The sequence below is a fragment of the Hemitrygon akajei genome, chromosome 1, assembly GCF_048418815.1.
Source record: "Hemitrygon akajei chromosome 1, sHemAka1.3, whole genome shotgun sequence".
Classification (NCBI taxonomy): Eukaryota; Metazoa; Chordata; class Chondrichthyes; order Myliobatiformes; family Dasyatidae; genus Hemitrygon; species Hemitrygon akajei.
The window spans coordinates 159,262,438-159,280,980 of NC_133124.1; positions in this window are offsets into that span (position 1 = coordinate 159,262,438).

Sequence of the window (18,543 nt, forward strand, 5' to 3'; positions counted from 1 at the left end):
CGTTACGGCATTCACCTTCCTATAATCCGTACAAAACCTAATACTACCATCTGGTTTTGGCACCATTGCACAGGGTGAACTCCAATTCGAGTTAGAATGTATAATAATATCATTCTCTAACATATATTTAATTTCTTTCTCAGCAAGTTCACATTTTTCTATGTTCATCCTATATGGTCGCTGTTTGATAGATTTGGCATCTCCAACATCTACATCATGTGAAGCTATAGTAGTCCTTCTCGGAACATCTGGAAACAAATCCTTATATTTAAAAATTAATTCCTTCATCTGTTGTTTCTGGTCTAGCTGTAAATGTGCTAATTTCTCATCAATATTTTCCAGAATGGTTGAATTTGGTAACCTAACAGAAACAATGTTGGATTTAGAATGAAATTGAGATGAATCATCTATCATTTTCCTAGTTACATCAAACTCATTCTCAGTAACCACAACAGTCACAGTATCAGATTGTTTCTCATAATATGGCTTTATCATATTTATGTGGCAAAGTTGTGTTGACCTTCTACGATCTGGAGTTTTTATCACGTAATCCACATAATTGATTTTAGACACAATTTCATAAGGACCATGAAATCTAGCTTGTAAAGGATTTGTCTGCACTGGGAAAAGAACCAGCACCTTATCTTCAGGCTTAAACATCCTCATCCTAGCTTCTTTATCATACCAAGTTTTCATTTTCTCCTGAGCCAACTTTATGTTTTCCTTGGCTAAGCTACAAGCTTTATGTAACCTGTCCTTAAATTTCAAAACATAGTCCAACAAATTAGTGTGTATTTCCTTACTAATCCACTGTTCTTTTAATAAAGCTAAAGGTCCTCTAACTCTATGCCCAAATACAAGTTCAAATGGACTAAAACCTAAAGAATCCTGTACCGATTCCCTTACTGCAAATAAAAGCAGGTTTATACCCTCATCCCAGTCACTTTCATTTTCCACACCATATGTCCTAATCATATTCTTGAGGGTAGAATGAAACCTCTCCAAAGCACCTTGCGACTCTGGATGGTGTGCAGACGAAATGATTTGCTTAGCTCCCAATTTATAAACTATCTGTTGAAACAATCCAGACATAAAATTACTGCCTTGATCAGTTTGTATTTCCTTAGGTAATACAAAATAAGTAAAGAATTTTTTAAGGGCCTTTGTCACAGTTTTAGCTTTTATATTCCTAAGTGGTACTGCCTCTGGAAACCTAGACGAAGTACACATGATAGTCAACAAATACTGATAACCAGTTTTTGTCTTTGGTAATGGACCAACACAATCTACAACAAATTTAGAAAACGTTCACCAAATGCTGGAATAGGTTGTAATGGAGCTACTGGTGTAACTTGATTTGGTTTACCCACAACTTGACAAGTATGGCACGTTTTACAAAACATCGCCACATGTTTTTTTAGACCAGACCAGTAAAAATGTTTTAAAATCTTGTCTACAGATTTCCTTACCCCTTGATGTCCACCTAAAGGCACACTATGAGCTAAAGTCAAAATCTCATTTCGATAAACTTTAGGGACAACTACCTGATAAACAACATTCCATTCCTCACTTGCAGGAATTGTACGTGATCTCCACTTCCTCATCAACACTCCTTTTTCCAAGTAATATCCTACTGGCACCTTCTCAATTTCACTATCTAGTAAAGCTTGTTCTCTTAATTTTATAATCTCAAGGTTTCTATTCTGCTCTGCTATCATCTCCCTCCGAGACAGATATAAATCTTCATAGTCAGACTTACTCCAAGAACCTTGTTCAAACAACGAAGGTAAGAAAGTCTCCGACACATCCTCAAAACTCGAATCCTGAGTTGATCAGTCATGAGTAACAACCTCATTCTGCGCATCAATCTTTTTAGCCATAGCTGTAGTCACAACACAGGAAGAATCTGTGTTAGAATTCATCTCTGGTTCCTCTGACTCCATTGTCAAATGCACTTCAGGAAAAACTTGTCCACCTGCCAAGTCATTACCTCAAGCCAGTATAACTTCAATCCCAGTCACGTGACAAGGGTACCACTGTCACGTGTCACGAGTACGTAACAACGGAATGGTGTAAGAAATCGTAGTTGGTTTCCAGACACTGCTCATCGCTAGTGGTTTCTGTGGCTGTTAGATGCAGACCATTTTACTTGCCACTGTAAGTCACCTCCGTTCTTACATTCGATGTCTACATTCCCCACAGCACTAATGCTAAGGAGGCGCTCTGTGAACTGTACGGCGCTATTAGCGAACTGCAGAACGCACACCTTGATGGACTGTTTATTGTTGCCGGCAATTTTAACCACGCGAACCTTAAGTCAGTGCACTGCAAATTCCATCAGTATGTGGACTTTGCAATGAGGGGGGAGAACGCGTTGGACCTTGTTTACACAAACATCCCTGACGCGTACCGGGCAAAGCCCCGCTCCCTCCTCGGATATTCAGACAAGATCTCTGTTATGCTAATCCCAACATTCAGACCGCTCGTCAGGCGCTCCAGATCAGTTCAGAAGCAGGTGATATCTTGGCCATCAGGAGCCATCTCTGCTCTCCAAAACTGCTTGGAGCACACTGACTGGCACATGTTCAGGGAGGGTGCAACCAATTTCGACTCTACCAACTAAGAGGAGTACACAGCATCAGTGACAAGCTACATCAGCAAGTGCATTGATAATGTTTCTCTGTCCAAGACCAACGGGATCCCACTATCAAGCACATCTTCCCTCCCCCCTCCACTTTCTGCTTTCCACAGGGATCGCCCCCTACGAGATTCCCTTGTCCACTCGTCCACCCCATCCCTTCCCACCGATCTCCCTTCTCGCACTTATCCTTGTAAGCGGAACAAGTGCAACACCTGCCCTTACACTTCCTCCCTCACCACCAGTCAGGGCCTCAGACAGTCCTTCCAGGTGAGGCGACACTTAGCCTGTGAGTCGTCTGGTGTGGAATACTGCACCCGATGCTCTCGGTGTGACCTTTTATATACTGGTGAGACCCGATGCAGACTGGGAGACCGTTTCGCTGAACACTTACGCTCGGTACGCCAGTGAAAGCAGGATCTCCCAGTGGCCACACATTTTAATTCCACGTCCCATTCCCATTCTGATATGTCTATCCATGGCCTCCTCTACTGTCAAAATGAATCCAAACTCAGGTTGGAGGAACAACACATTATATACCGGCTGGGTAGCCTCCAACCTGATGGCATGAACATTGACTTCTCTAACTTCGGTTAATGCCCCTCCTCCCCTTCTTACCCCATCCCTGACATATTTAGTCGTTTGCCTGTTCTCCATCTCCCTCTGGTGCTCCCTCCCCCCCCCCCCCCCGCCCGCTTCCCCTTTCTTTCTTCCGAGACCTCCCGTTCCATGTTCCTTTCCCTTCTCCAGCTCTGTATCGCTCTCGCCAATCACCTTTCCAGCTCTTAGCTTCATACCACCCCCTCCGGTCTTCTCCTATGATTTCGCATTTGCCCCTCCCCCCACTACTTCTAGTTATCTTACTATCTTTCCTTTCAGTCAGTCCTGAAGAAGGATCTCGGCCCGAACCGTCGACTGTGCTTCTTCTTATAGATGCTGCCTGGCTTGCTGTGTTCCACCAGCATTTTGTGTGTATTGCAAGATCATTACTATACGCGCTAACCAGAAGCAATTATGACCGCGGAGGTGCATGCACAGCTGAGGACCCGCGACTCCGCCTTCAGAGCAGGCGACAAGGCAGAACTAACAACAGCACAGGCAAAACTGTCCGGAGCCATCGGAGGGGCAAAGCGTGCACACGCTCAGCGAATCCACAGCCACTTCCAGGATATCAGCGATGCACGGCGCATGTGGAAGGGCATCCAGGACATCACCAATTACAAGAAAACAGCACCTGACTGTGCAGGTGATGCCTCCCTCCCAGATGCGTTGAATATCATCTACGGCCGGTTTGAGGCGGAAAATCACGTGGCAGCGTGGATGTCCACCCCTCCTACAAATGACCAGGATCTCTGTCTCACCGTGGCCGACGGTAGAAGAACCCTGTGCAGGGTCAACTCACGGAAGTCTGCTGGACCAGATAACATCTCTGGTAGAGTGCACAGTGCATGTGCAGACCAGCGAACAGATGTTCTCACTGACATCGTCAACATCTCCCTGAGTAGCGTCACCTTTCCAATTTACTTCAAGGCCGCCACCATCGTCCCCGTGCCGAAGAAGTCTTCAGTGTCCTGCCTAAATGACTGCCGTCCCGTTGCACTTACATCCATCTTCTTGAAGTGTTTCGAGAGGCTCGTCATTAGGTATATCAAGACCCTGCTGCCCCCCTCACTGGTCCCCCTTCAGTTTGCGTACCGCTCCAACCGCTCAACAGATGACGCCGTTGCCATCACCTTCCACCTGGCCCTAACCCACATGGACAAAAAAGAAACGTACGTGCGAATGCTGATTATGAACTTCAATTCAGCATTCAACACAATCATCCCTCAGAAACTGATTGGAAAGCTGAATCTACTGGGCCTGAACACCTCCCTCTGCAAATGGATCGTAGACTTCCTGACAGGGAGACCTCAATCAGTCCGGATCGGGAGCAGCACCTCCAACACCATAACACTGAACACGGGGGATTTCCAGGTCTGCGTGCTCAGTCCACTGCTGTTCACTCTGCTGACCCACGGGTGTGCTGCAACACACAGCTCGAACCACATCATCAAGTTCGCCGATGACACGACCTTGGTGGGTCTCATCAGCAAGAACGACGAGTCAGCTTACAGAGAGGAGGTGTAGCGTTTAATTGAATGGTGCAGATCCAACAACCTGACTCTTAATGTGAACAAAATAAAAGAGATGGTTGTTGACTTCAGGAAGGCACGGAGCCTGCAGACCCCGCTGAAAATCGACGGCTCCTCGGTAGAGATCGTAAAGAGCGCCAAATTTCGTGGCGTACACGTGGCGGAGAAACTCATCTGGTTCTTCAACACCAGATTCATAGCAAAGATAGCCCAGCAGCGGCTCTACTTTCTGCGAAGGTTGAGGAAGGTCCATCTCCCACCCCGATCCTCATCACATTCTACAGGGGTTGTATTAAGAGCATCCTGAGCAACTGCATCACTGCCTGGTTCGGAAATCGCACCATCTCGTATAGGAAGACCCGGCAACGGATAGTGAGGTCAGCTGAGAAGATCATCGGGGTCTCTCTACCCGTCATCACAGACATTTACACTACACGCTGCAAGTAGAAAGGAAACAGCATTATGAAGGACCTCATGCACCCCTCAATCAAACTGTTCTCCCTCCTGCCGTTTGGGTAAATCTCCGTAGCATTCGGGCTGTCACGTCCAGACTATGTAACAGTTTCTTCCCCGAAGTATCAGACTTCTGAATACCCAGAGCCTGGACTGACACCTTACTGCCCTATTGTCCTGTTTATTATTTATTGCAATGCAGGCACTGTTTTTGTGCACTATACGCAATCTGTAGTCTAGTATAGTTTTAACTGTGTTGTTTTTTTTTTTTTTTTACGTAGTTCAGTCTAGTTTTTATACTGTGTCATGTAACACCATGGTCCTGAAAAACGTTGTTTCATTTTTAATATGTACTCCACCAGCAGTTATAGTCGAAATGACAATAAAAGTGACTTGACGACTTGAGTTGAGATGCTCTGGGAAAACGCCCAGGCTTATGCAAGGGTATAAATTATCTCTTCCTCTGCTAGTAAGAACCGACGAGCAGCAGAATGGAAGCGTCTGATGGAACAAGGCTTGCGGCAGCTGAAAAGGATTATATTTATAAGACTTCTGCATCCAAGTTACTGAAGATCACAGCTCTACGCTGTACACTACACTCGTTATTAACACAAACAGCCAAAGGAAATTTTTCATATGCTAACCAAAGATTGTTTGAACATGGTGTAAATCCTGGTAGTAATTTAGTCAAGTCAAGTCAAGTCACTTTTTATTGTCATTTCGACCATGAATGCTGGTACAGTACAAAGTAAAAATGAGAAAAAAAATTCCGGACCATGGTTCTACACGAAGCAATACAAAACTAAACTGAGATACGTTTACTTTGTCTATTTAACTAGAAGGAAAACTGCCTCTCAGTCTATTGCTTCAATTAGGGATGGGACAGGAGACCTCATTAATAATTCTAAAATGACTAATGCTGTATTTAAGAGTTCTTATTCTAAATTGTATCAATCTAAGCAATGTAGTGATGGATAATCTAAGATGGAGTCCTTTTTTTCAGGAATATCGGTCTCCCAGGCATTTCTTCTGAACAAGAGTCCCTCCACAATGCTCCATTATCATTACATGAGATACAGGAAGCTATGGGACAGCTCCTAAGTTGAAAGACCCCTGGTCCTGATGGATTCAATCGTGATTTCTTTAACGAGCTCACAGGCTTATTACCATAGCCTATGCTAAACATGTTCAATCATGCATTTAATTGTTGGCTCCTCCCATTATGATTGAGAGAGGCTAATATCTCCAGAATTCTTAAAAAAACGAAGGAGCCCTGAAAACTGTGCCTCCGACAGGCCTATTTCATTGTTAAATGTTGATTTAAAATCTTATCTAAAAATGTTCCAGTTAATAACTGTGTTACATTTTATCATAAAAGAGGATCAAATGGGTTTTGTAAAAGGCGTAGATCATCTAAAAATATCAGAAAATTACTTAATGTGAATCAGGCATGACAGCAACAGGCAGTGGACAGCTTGGTGGTTTCCTTAGATGCAGAAAAGGCCTTTGATCGTGTCGAATGGCCCGCACCGTTTGTTTCAATTTAGAACGATTTGGCTTGGGAAATAATTGTATTAATTTGTTGCAGGTTCTTTACTGTGTTTCTTACTAATGATATTAGGTCGGACATCTTTAGTATTCTGAGGGGCAGCCGGCAGGGCGGCACTTTATCACCACTACTTTTCACACTAGTGATCGAGCCAGTGGCTGACGCTATATCTGCTGCAGACATGGGACTAAAGTCACATAAAATTACATTGTATGCGGATGACCTTAATTTTCTTATCAAACCCTGCAATGTTAGTGAACCACGTAACACAATGTATCAAACCATTTAGCGCCTTTTCAGTTTATAAAATCAGCTTTACTAAATCAGTGGCTATGCCTCCAGGGAATCTGCAGCAGGCACCTGACACTCAGGGTGTTTTCCCCTTTAAATAGTTGCAGACTGGTTTTGTTTACTTAGGCATATCCGTCACACCTACGTTTGATCAATTGTTCAAAGCTAACATTACATAGTTATTTGATAAAATGAAAGAGGAGAGATGGAGCACTATTCCCATTTCTTGGCTTGGCCGAATAATTATCCTTGCTCAAAATGAACGTTCTTCCTCGTCTGCTCTACCCAATACGAATTATTCCACTCGTTTTACCCAACAATCATTTAAAACATAACGGGCAGGTTTGGTTTTTTTTCATTTGGAAAAACTGTATTAAAATGTCTAAGTTATAGCTTCCCAGTAGTCTAGGGGTCTGGATTTTCCAGATATCAAATAAAAATATCAATTAATTTCCTTTTTATCTTATGTGGTTGACAGAGTTTGCAATAATTCTTCCTTGATTTCGCTGGACATTGAAGCCTGTCAAGCAAAATGCCTCTTATTAATTTGCTTTTCTTCGATGAGATGAAATTAGTTTAGGAATATTATCGCAATCCAATAATAGTTAACAAAATCAGGGCTTGGAGGGCGGTGCGACAAATTAAGGGCGAAATTTTAGCTGCGCTGCTCTCAATCCGTCGCCCCGCCCTCCAAGCCTTGATTGTATCGACTATTATTGGATTGCGATAATATTCCTTGAATAATTTCAAGAAGAAAACAAGAACTTTTGAATTTCCCGTCCTTTTGTGCAAAGAAGAACAATTTACATTCTTCGATATTCGTTAAGGCCCCTGGACTTCCTGGTTGGAGTAAATTAATCATGGAATACATTCCTTTGGACTTTCTAACATATATGATACACTCAAAAACAAAAAGTGTTCATAAAACATTGCAACCTTTTCTACAATAAATAGATGTAAACTTGTCTGCTATACCAATAAGGGCTTTTGTAAACGATGTGGTGGTAATGTTAATATTTTGATGGAAATGTTCTGAAAGCTGATCTCTGAGAGGGAAAGAAATGTAAATGTACTTGGAAACGGAAAGTCTTGTTATGCTGAGCAAAAAAAAAAAAAACATGATCACAAACAGTTGCAGGATATAGGTCGGCCCTTTCGATTATCTCTCCGTGTAATAATTCTGAATTTTCCAGTACATGCTTTGCCTTACAAGGCGCGAAATGAAAGACTGTGTGGCGCGCTACTCCTCACACAGACAGTAGGTGGCCGTTGACAGTTTTTGTTTATAGTCCTGCTGGGTGCCTACGCACCTTCGGCCATGCTTAACTTAAGTGCATCGGCGGGGGGGGGGGGGGGTTGGGGGCGGTGCGGGTATAGTTGCAGACAACCCGACCCGAGAGAGGAAGTACTGGGCTACGTGTTACCAGTAGCAAGGTAAGTAGTAGTGTCAGTTCATAGTATATACAACAAAGGGGATCCAGAACAATATGAAATTGGCTGACAGAGCGAAAAGAAAGGTATTGACTTTCTCCGGTACTCCACCTCCGGATCATTCTTTTTCTCTCTGCTGTTCCTGAGATGCCGGTGATCTCTGTTTGCCGCGATAATATGACTGACTGTTAAAGCATTAAAAAATAGAATCAAACCGATCAGCAATAAAGCTGTAGTGATAGCCATTAAATGCTCTTTATATGATAAGTCATTCAATCCTGGAAACATTTTAGCAATCACCTTTGAACCCTCTCCAGTTTCATCATATCCTTCCAAAGGTAAGTGGCTCTTATTTTAAAAATATTATGGTTATAGAATGGGTAAAAGCACCAATCCTCAGTGGAGAAATGCTTGCTTGCATTTACACACGGCAACTGCATAATATCAATGCAATGGCTATTACACTTATTCTACCTCACTTTAACCGTCACGTAATTTCCATGTTCTCGGCATATTGTTGAGGTTCTCAACGAGAAACTCCACTCGAGTTCCAGGCACCGTTAATCTGGTATACGCAATAGAACTAAACCAATGGAAGAAAAGTCATACCAGAGTCACGTGGGTGGTTGGCATTTTTCAATGAAGTCTCGGCTCACGTGAAGATCTAATTAGCGAGCCTTCATTGGTTGGCACATCTGCCCGAGTTACGTGAGTTAATTTGGCTGAACCAACCGGCCATGACAAGTTACTATCGTTCTCTCACAAGGCTGCATGGATATATGGTTAAGTTCCAGGAAATCAGAATGATATCGACATTTATTTGAACATATATTTAAACTCCCAACAGACTTTACAGCCGGTCTTGCGTTTTATCTACAGACTCGGCCACTAAATGTGAACATATATTTGAGTCCATCTTTCAATTGCTCCCTGAATTTCCTCTGCGACAGAGTGTAGATACACGTGTTGGTGCAGGTACAAAGATACCTCAACATCAACCCAAACTGTTGCAGGATGTATGTCGGGGTATTTAAATATCTATTTGTGTAAGAGCAATTCTGAACTTGCCAGTTCATAGTATGTACAATATAGGGGATCCACAACAATATGAAATTGGCTGATAGAGCGAACAACAAAAATATTGACTTTCACCGGTTCTCCATCTCTGGATCATTCTTTTTCTCTTTGCTGTTCCTGAGCCCACGGCGAACCTTGTTTGCTGCAATAATGTGACTGACTGTTAAAGCATTAAAAAGTAGAATCAAACCGATCGGCAGTAAAGGTGTAGTGATAGTGTTAAACAACTGGAATGCTTTCCACGCTGGCAAAGTAAAGTAATCCGTTGTCAAAATGCATCGCCAAGGTATGTTTTCAATGATAACGTAAGGTTCTACCGCAAAGTAGAATGGAACACTTTTCACACAACATCCTATACATACAATTCCTATTAAAATAGTCGCTGTCCTCTCGGTGCAGTATCGTTCCCTCAACTTCTGACTGCAGATTGCAATGCAGCGATCGAACGTGAAAGCCACCGTGAGCCAAACAGAACAGCCCACGGTTGCGATCCTCAGGACTGGTGTCACGGTGCAAATCGCTGTCATGTGCAAAGGAAGGGCATAGCTATAAATATTATTGATCTCATCGAGAACAACAGCAATAATAACACCCAGTAAATCAGCTGCTGCCATTCCCTCCAGGTAACGGGAGATGCATTTAGAGAGTCCGCAGTTTCGCAGAGACAGGATCACAATCGCCACTAAATTAACTGCAAAGAAGCAAAAATAAAAGTTTAGGCTTATCGATGCACTCATCCAGACAGCCCATCATTATAGCTGAGAATGATGAAGATTTTATATATTGCGGGAATAAAATGGACTCATAGAGACTGTTTCTTCGGAGATAACATTTTTGAGTGGAAGATCGGCAGAGCTGAATGAATGTTTCGATGTACAGGTGGCAAATAAACGTGAATCGTGTACATTGCGAGGAGACGCAACTTAAACGATTTTATTCTCTCGTGCTGTGAGATGAATGTAAAAATTAAAATAATTCTGATCTTACTTGATCGTATATAAATTAAAACAGTTCAAGGAAGAACGACACGCTAAAACGGAAAAAAGCTTCGCTGGTACTATGGTAAATTCAAATACATTTCGACAAATAAGTACAGAAAAAAAAAACTCTTTGGAAAGGACAGTTTGTTGCCGAAAAACCGAGGTGCTCTCAGGGAGAGGTGCAGCGGTACTAAAGATTTTGTTTTCATTTTAGCAAACGTTTGAATTTCTACATTGATGCAGAATCAGCTTTAAAACAATACGTGATGGAAGGCCAACTAAGGTAAAATGCTACAACAGTATCAATATTAGCACTCAATCAATTTTTATATCGACACAAATGTTCGGAAATTCTCCCGGAGCAAGAATTCCAGAGAAAATTGGAAGAAAAAAATAAAATATATACTTAAACCTGAACAGTCTCAAAACACTCATCAGATGAGGCACCATCTGATGCTGAATGCTGCAAGAACAATCACACACATACAGCAGTAGCCAATTCCAGGAACATACCAGTGATACCGATCGCTGCTAGTACGGGATAGTAAATACACGCGATGTAGTAAATCGCTGGATATCCCATTTTCTGTGTGAATTGGTGATCAGTTGAAAATAGTCCAACTTTCGATATGTACTGCTGATTTGCAAGCTCTTATACAGGAGAGGAATGTGCACTTTGACAACTAATGATACCACGTGGTCAGTCACATCAGTGACAAGCGACTAAAAAAACAATTCCGGTCGGTTTTCATTTATATTACTTGCGGCATCATGCAATTAAAATCTCCCCCTGGAAAAAAAAATCTCAAAAATAACAACATTTTTTTTTAACTTTTGTTTATTCACACCTTCAAATGAGAACTTTGTACATTCTTTAAGTCTGACGCAGAGTTCGTGCATTGCACATAAAATAATTGTAAGTCGGAATATTTTTACAACCTGCACTATCGCTCTCAAATAATTATCAATTATTAATTATAACAATAGGCGAAGCACATTAAGATTCTGAGGTTAGGGAAGGGCATTTAGAGTCATAGGGGTTAATCGGAGTGCACCCAAAAGCAAGTCACAGACACTGAACTACCTGGAACAGGACTAGGCGTGAGAAGGAAGTAAGGAAAGTGGGGAAGAAAGGACAGTGGACATGACACCGGTCCCGGACGAGTCAAGGACTCCGGCCCTGGGATAGGACATGACTGGATAGGGAACCAGGACATGGAACAGGGAACTAGCAGCCTGGGATTGGACTCCGAGCCAGAGAGTGGACAAGGACCCAGAACCTGGGTCTTGACTCAGGATCGGCGCCCCGAACTAGAAGAGGACATGTCGAGGTTACAGGACTGGACGTGAGACTCGTGGACAGGACAAGGGAACCCCAGCACAGGACGAGGGAACCCCAGCACCGGGCTGGGCAAGGTACTTTAGGCTGGGCGAGACGTGGCAACAGGACGAGGAGAAGCAACAGGGCTGACCGTGAGAATCCTGGACAACAAGGGAACCCCAGCACAGGACGAGGGAACCCCAGCACTGGGCTGGGCAAGGAGCTCCTGAGCTGGGCGACTCGCATGACAAGATGAGCCATGGCTAGGACAGGACAAGGACATTGGACTTGACACACCTGTACAGGACTAGTGAACGCTGGCACTGGACAAGGGAATCCCAGCACCGGGCTGTGCAAGGTACTCTTGTGATGAGTGAGGCACATGGACAAGACGGAAACACAGAGCCTTGGCCGAGGAAGGACAGAAATGCAGAACACAGAGCCGACGGAGAGACAGAGACATGAAACAGTGAGCTGGGACTCGTCCTTGTGTGCAGGACGTAGGTCCGGGACACATTACACAGAACGCTGAACAGGACGAGACAGTTCACAACGCTAGGTAGCGGCAAAACGGCCGGACATACAAACGTAACAAGCTGAGGCAGACTGTTCCAAATAGGGCGTGGCTCCAGACACAGGCAAGGCGAGGTGAGGCTCCAGGAAAAAGCAAGCCGAGGCAAGTCTGCAGGCAGAGGTAAGGCGAGGCTATGAGAGGATCCATGCAGAGCAGGACGAGGCAAGGCAGTGCGAGGCAAGGCAAGGCTCGAGGCAGGAATGTGAAGGGAAGGGATACAGAGAAGGGGTTTGGACAGGATCAATCCAGCAGTCAGAGTCTGAATCCTGAAGCAATGTATGAGGCCAGCCCTAACAAGATTCAGCTGCCTCAACACGAACTGGGGAAACCCGGAAAACCTGGAATAAGGAACAAGACGGGACCATGAACCGGAATACGGCTGTCATGGACCGGAACAGGACATTTAGTTTGACTGTTCAATTCAATAATCTATTCCCGGAAAGGGAATGTTCACATCTCCTTCTTGCTTTCAGATTGGTTTAGTGCAACAATAGTGAGCAATCTGGATGAGAACTTTTTTTGTAAACGATTAGATTAGTTACGTACCTCGAAGGGAAACTTAACCTCCTGACTGATATGGGAGCAGCGAGATCATCTATTATTTATGTAAGGGGTCTGTTTCATGAGGCAATCTTTAAACATGGAGAGATTAAATATCATTTTTTGCACAGAAATGCATTGTTCAACACGAAGTAGTTGTAATATACATCAATTTCACCCCCCTCCACTGATATTCTGTGCCATTTCTTGTAGGTGTAGTATTTTCATACATTTTTGACTGCATTCTTTTTTTTTCATTCTTGCAAATTGTAGCAAGCTCAGGGTGTCTCCCGTGCGAAGGCAAATAACGTCTCAGAATGAGCTTTATCCTCACTTCTCTTCGGTTACTCACGTACACAAATGACAGTATTTTACAGCTAGTAAGGGCACCGTCCAGCTCGCCTTTGGCCTCTGGAACGAAACTGGTGCTGCCACCTTCTATTTACACAAGCCAAGACTTGGCCTCTGGGCCTGATTTCTGTGATCTTCAATTTCTATAGCGTAGCCGTTATTAAGCAAGGTTCTCAGACTGTCAGACTGAGTCCACGAACACTTTTTGGAAACTGTAGCCTGTATCTAATTTTATGAATTTCAAAACGAGATGAGGAAACCCTGGTGGTTCCCTGTGGCAGGGAAGGGTAAAGTCTGGCAGTGTGATAGTGACAGTTTACACACTTGTTAGTGGAGACAGGCAGGAGATACTGTGGCTACAATAGAGACACAAGTATGGTGTGTTGCCTCACGGCGCTTGCGTCCAGGGTGTATAGGTGCAGCTGCAGGATATCTTCAAGGGCAAGAGTGAAAATCTAGAGGTCCTTGTGCAATTTTACACCAATTTCATTGTCACAAAATGAGATGAGATTCTACATTTTGAGTGTACAGCGTTAGGAAAGAGACCTCTTTCCTTCTGTCTCCCATGTAGACTTCCGACTGTATTTTGTGGCCAATGGACACACCATGCACCTTGCCTTTGGTCACTTAAGGGAAACCGGTACAATCAGAAATAAGGTATGGTTTCAGTTCCACTCAGAGCTCCACTCCAGACCCAAGACAGGCACAATGGCAGTAACGAAATTTGTGAGTATAATCACGTTTCCAGTCAAATTCCCCGCCCAGCTACAGTTTGACAACTCGACTGGTCATGGGATCGCTGAGGGTAGCTCCCGGAATCAGGCACTGGCTCTAGCTGCTCCTCATCCTGGATCAAACTCAGTCATTGCAGGACATTTCTGAATTATTCCCGGTGCCATGGGCTTGTGCATATAGGAATAGGATGATAGCACAAATGAATGAGTGACAGAGGAGATGGTGCAGGGGCAGGGTTTCAATCTTGGATCACTGGAACCTTTTTCTGGGGAAGGGGTGACCTTTCGAAAGGGACCTGCTGCACCTGAACTAGAGGGGAAGTAATATGGTGGCCAGGAGGTTTGCTAATGTTATTCAGGAGTGTTTAAACTGGTATTGCAGAGGGCGGGGAATCGGAATACCAGGGCAGTCAGTGAAGGATTTGACACGATGGTAATCATCAGTGAAAGTATGGAACGTCAAAATTAAATTAACAGGCATAATGAGACATAGTTCGAATGGCGTGTATTTGAATGTCAGGAATATTATTGGTAAAGGTGATCAACACAGAACATGGATCAGTACATGGAACTGTGATGTTGTGTCCATAACAGAGACTTGGCTGAGAAATGGGCAGGGACACGTGATTAATCTTCCAGGTTTTTTAAGTTTTTGAAAAGCTAGAGAATGAGGTAACAAAAAGGTGTGAGTTGGTCTACTAATCAGACACAATTTGACAGCAACACAAAGGGGAGACAAAGTGCAGGGCTAAAACTTGAATGCCCATAGAAGTAAAGAATTTAGTAAAGAATAAAATGTAAAAGTACCTCAAGTTTTGGAAGTTATCAAATGGAGTAGTTGAATGTTATACAGAATCATGAAAAGAACCTAAAATAGGAGTTTACAACAGACAAGAGAGGCCATGAGAACTCCTTGACAAGCAGAATTAAGGTGAATACAGTCTATACATGTATCAAGACAGAAGGATAACTGGGGAGAGGGTAGGATCACTCATGGATAAAGAGGGGAAAATTTGCTTGCATCCGGAGAATATGAGATGAAATACATAATAAGTACTTTGCTTCAGTATTTATCAAAGGGAAAAGATGTGGACTAGTCGACAGTGTTGCATGTAAAAATTTGTTAGGGTGTTTGGAGGTCAAACAGGAAAAAATATTGGTTCTCCTGATGAGTATTAAGGTTAGTAACATCTTGGGGCCTGATATTGTTTACGCCATGACAGGACCAGGTGAAGAAGCGGCTGAGACAAACCGAAATCCAGTACTTCATTTCGCACCCAACGGCGCCGAAGATCACCTACAACGGAAACACCAAGATATTTGATTCTCCTGACAAAGCTGAAACGTTTGTGGACACGTTGGGCTAAATAATGTATATATTGTGTCGCCATGGTCATGGACGATAACATTTTTGATGGTCGCTTTATTTCACTTTTTCATTACTCGACGGCAAGATATCTTATAGGATGGGTAACATATTTGTTTTTATCAGTACAGTTTCATTATTTGTTTAACTTAACGGTTCTGCTCCAGCCTGAAGGAGTTTAAACATGACGGTAACAAATTAGTGGATTGATAAATTATGCCCTGTTTTCATGTTTGACTATGATAAATGCCATATGGCAGGGGGGCAGAATATGGAATGCTAGAATAATCGGATATCCACTTTAACGGTGGGGTAAGTCCTTTCATTCAGCGCTGGTGTGTGTGTGTGTGTGTGTGTGTGTGTGTGTGTGTGTGTGTGTGTGTGTGTGTGTGTGTGTGTGTGTGTGTGTGTGTGTGTGTGTGTGTGTGTGTGTGTGTGTGTGTGTGTGTGTGCGTGTGTGTTTTGTTTCACTTATTGCTGCACAGATGATCTTAAGTCGGCTTTCTTACACTCCGGAGTTGAATGATTGTTAAAAAAGGTTATGGCTAGTAATATATTAAAATAGTGAATTTAGAACATTAAGGGGAGTCATTCACCAATCAAGAGAAAGAAAATCCTACTAAACCTGGAAAAGGAGAGGGTGGACATAGCCTTTTTGCAGGAGACACATTTAAATGATACATAATATCTAAAACTGCAACACAGTGGATTTGATCAAGTCTATTTTTCATTCTTTTATACCAGAAGTAGTGTGGTGGTCATTTTAATTAGGAAGAACTTAACTTTTAAGTTATTAGACTGCATTAAGAATAAATATGGGTGATATGTCACTGTGAAGGCTTCAATCTATATAGAGTAAAACGGAGTTCTTAATGTTTACTTCTATCCAGCACATCCTGCGAATTCCTAATGGATGCTTTCTCCAAGATTACAAGCGTTTCAATACAAAAAATACTGTAGGAAGGGATTTTAATTGTCACATGGACACATTGATGGACACAGTGCCTCGTGGTCACCCACTGCTCTCCTCACAGCCTAAACAAATCATGGGCTAATGGGGAGAACGAGGATTTGTGGGTATCTGGAAGTTGTTACATCACTCAGGCTAAAATCTCACATTTTTTTCTGAACCACACTATTGTTACACCAGAATTGACATTTTCTTCTAACCCCCAAAATGCTCCTGGATTTAGTTTTACTCTGCACAATTGTAAATAATTGTTTTTTCTGACCATGCAGCATCATATTTCAATATTAAGCTCAACGATAATGCAGCACGATCTAGACATTGGAGGCTGAGTCCTTTTATTCTAAAAGATAATAAGTAGATAGACTACTTTACCTCCGAATTCAAATCTTTCCTATCTATTCATTCCAAATCTGGTAAAAGAATGAGGCGGCGCGGCACGACAGCAGTGGCCTTTCAGACATGGTGTTACTTGAATTCAATTTTCTAATTTAAGTTTGATAAACAATTTTCTATTAGGACGCATAAATAACAGAGCGGCTATCTTCCATCGCCAGATACTACAACAATACAGAGATCGCCCAAAAACATATCTTCACTGAGATCGGCTGGCTGAATTACACGACCTCGGCCTGCTGAGGGAACGGTCCTACAATCCTCGGACTCGCTTGATGCTGGTAGCCGGAAATAGAGACGTCGAAAGCGTTGTGCGAGGAAGCAGAAGCGTGCCAGGTTAAAAGCAAACCCGAGACGGCCGGCTCTTCCGTCCATTCTGCTCTCATATGCCCTCTGCAAAATGGACTACATCCGAATCCAACGAAATACTCGGTGGGAGTACAGAGTTTGCACCGCGTAAGTCTTCACAGAGACATGGCTCACTGATGGGATTTCGGACGTTGCCATTTAGCTAGACGGGCTAGCCTTGTTTCGTGCGGACAGGGATGCAGCTCTCTGCGGTAAGACTCGCGGTGGTGGTGTGTGTATTTACATCAACACGGAATGGTGTAAGAATTCTGAGCTGGTTTCCAGACACTGCTCATCGCTAGTGCTTTCTGTGGCTGTTAGATGCAGACCATTTTATTTGCCACTGTAAGCCACCTCAGCTCTTATATTACGTGTCTACTTTCCCCACAGCGCTAATGCTAAGGAGGCGCTCTGTGAACTGTACGGCGCTATTAGCGAAATGCAGAACGCACACCCTGATGAACTGTTTATTGTCGCCGGTGATTTTAACCACGGGAAACTTAAGTAGGTACACCGCAAATTCCATCAGTATGTGGACTTTGCAATGAGGGGGGAGAACGCGTTGGACCTTGTTTTCACCTGAGAATCGGCTGGTGTGGTATACTGCGGCCGGTGTTCCCGGTGTGGCCTGTTATATATTGGTGAGACCCGACGCAGACTGGGAGACCATTTCGCGGAACACCTACGCTCGGTCCGCCAGAAAAAGCAGGATCTCCCAGTGGCCACACATTTTAATTCCACGTCCTATTCCCATTCTGATATGTCTATCCATGGCATCCTCTATTGGCAAAATGAATCCAAACTCAGGTTGGAGGAACAACACCTTATATACCGGCAGGGAGCCTCCAACCTGATGGCATGAACATTGACTTCTCTTTCTTCCTTTAATGCCCCTCCTCCACTTCCTACCCCATCCCTGACATATTTAGTTGATTGCGTGTTCTCCATCTCCCTCTGGTGGTCCCCCCCCCATCCTTTCTTTCTCCTGAGGCCTCCAGTCCCATGATATTTTCCCTTCTCCAGCTCTGTATCACTTTTGCCAATCGCCTTTCCAGCTCTTAGCTTCATCCCACCCCCTCCGGTCTTCTCCTATCATTTCACATTTCCCCCTCCCCGCACTACTTTCAAATCTCTTACTATCTTTCCTTTCGGTTAGTCCTGACGAAGGGTCTCGGCCCGAAATGTCGACAGCACTTCTCCCTATAGATGCTGCCTAGCCTGCTGTGTTGTACTGGCATTTTGTGTGTGTTGTTTGGACCTTGTTTACACAAACATCCCCGAAGGGTACCTGTCAGAGCCCCGCTCCAACCTCGCATGCTCAGACAAGATTTCTGTTATGTTAATCCCAGCATACAGACCGCTCATCAGGCGCTCCAGATCAGTTCAGAAGCAGGT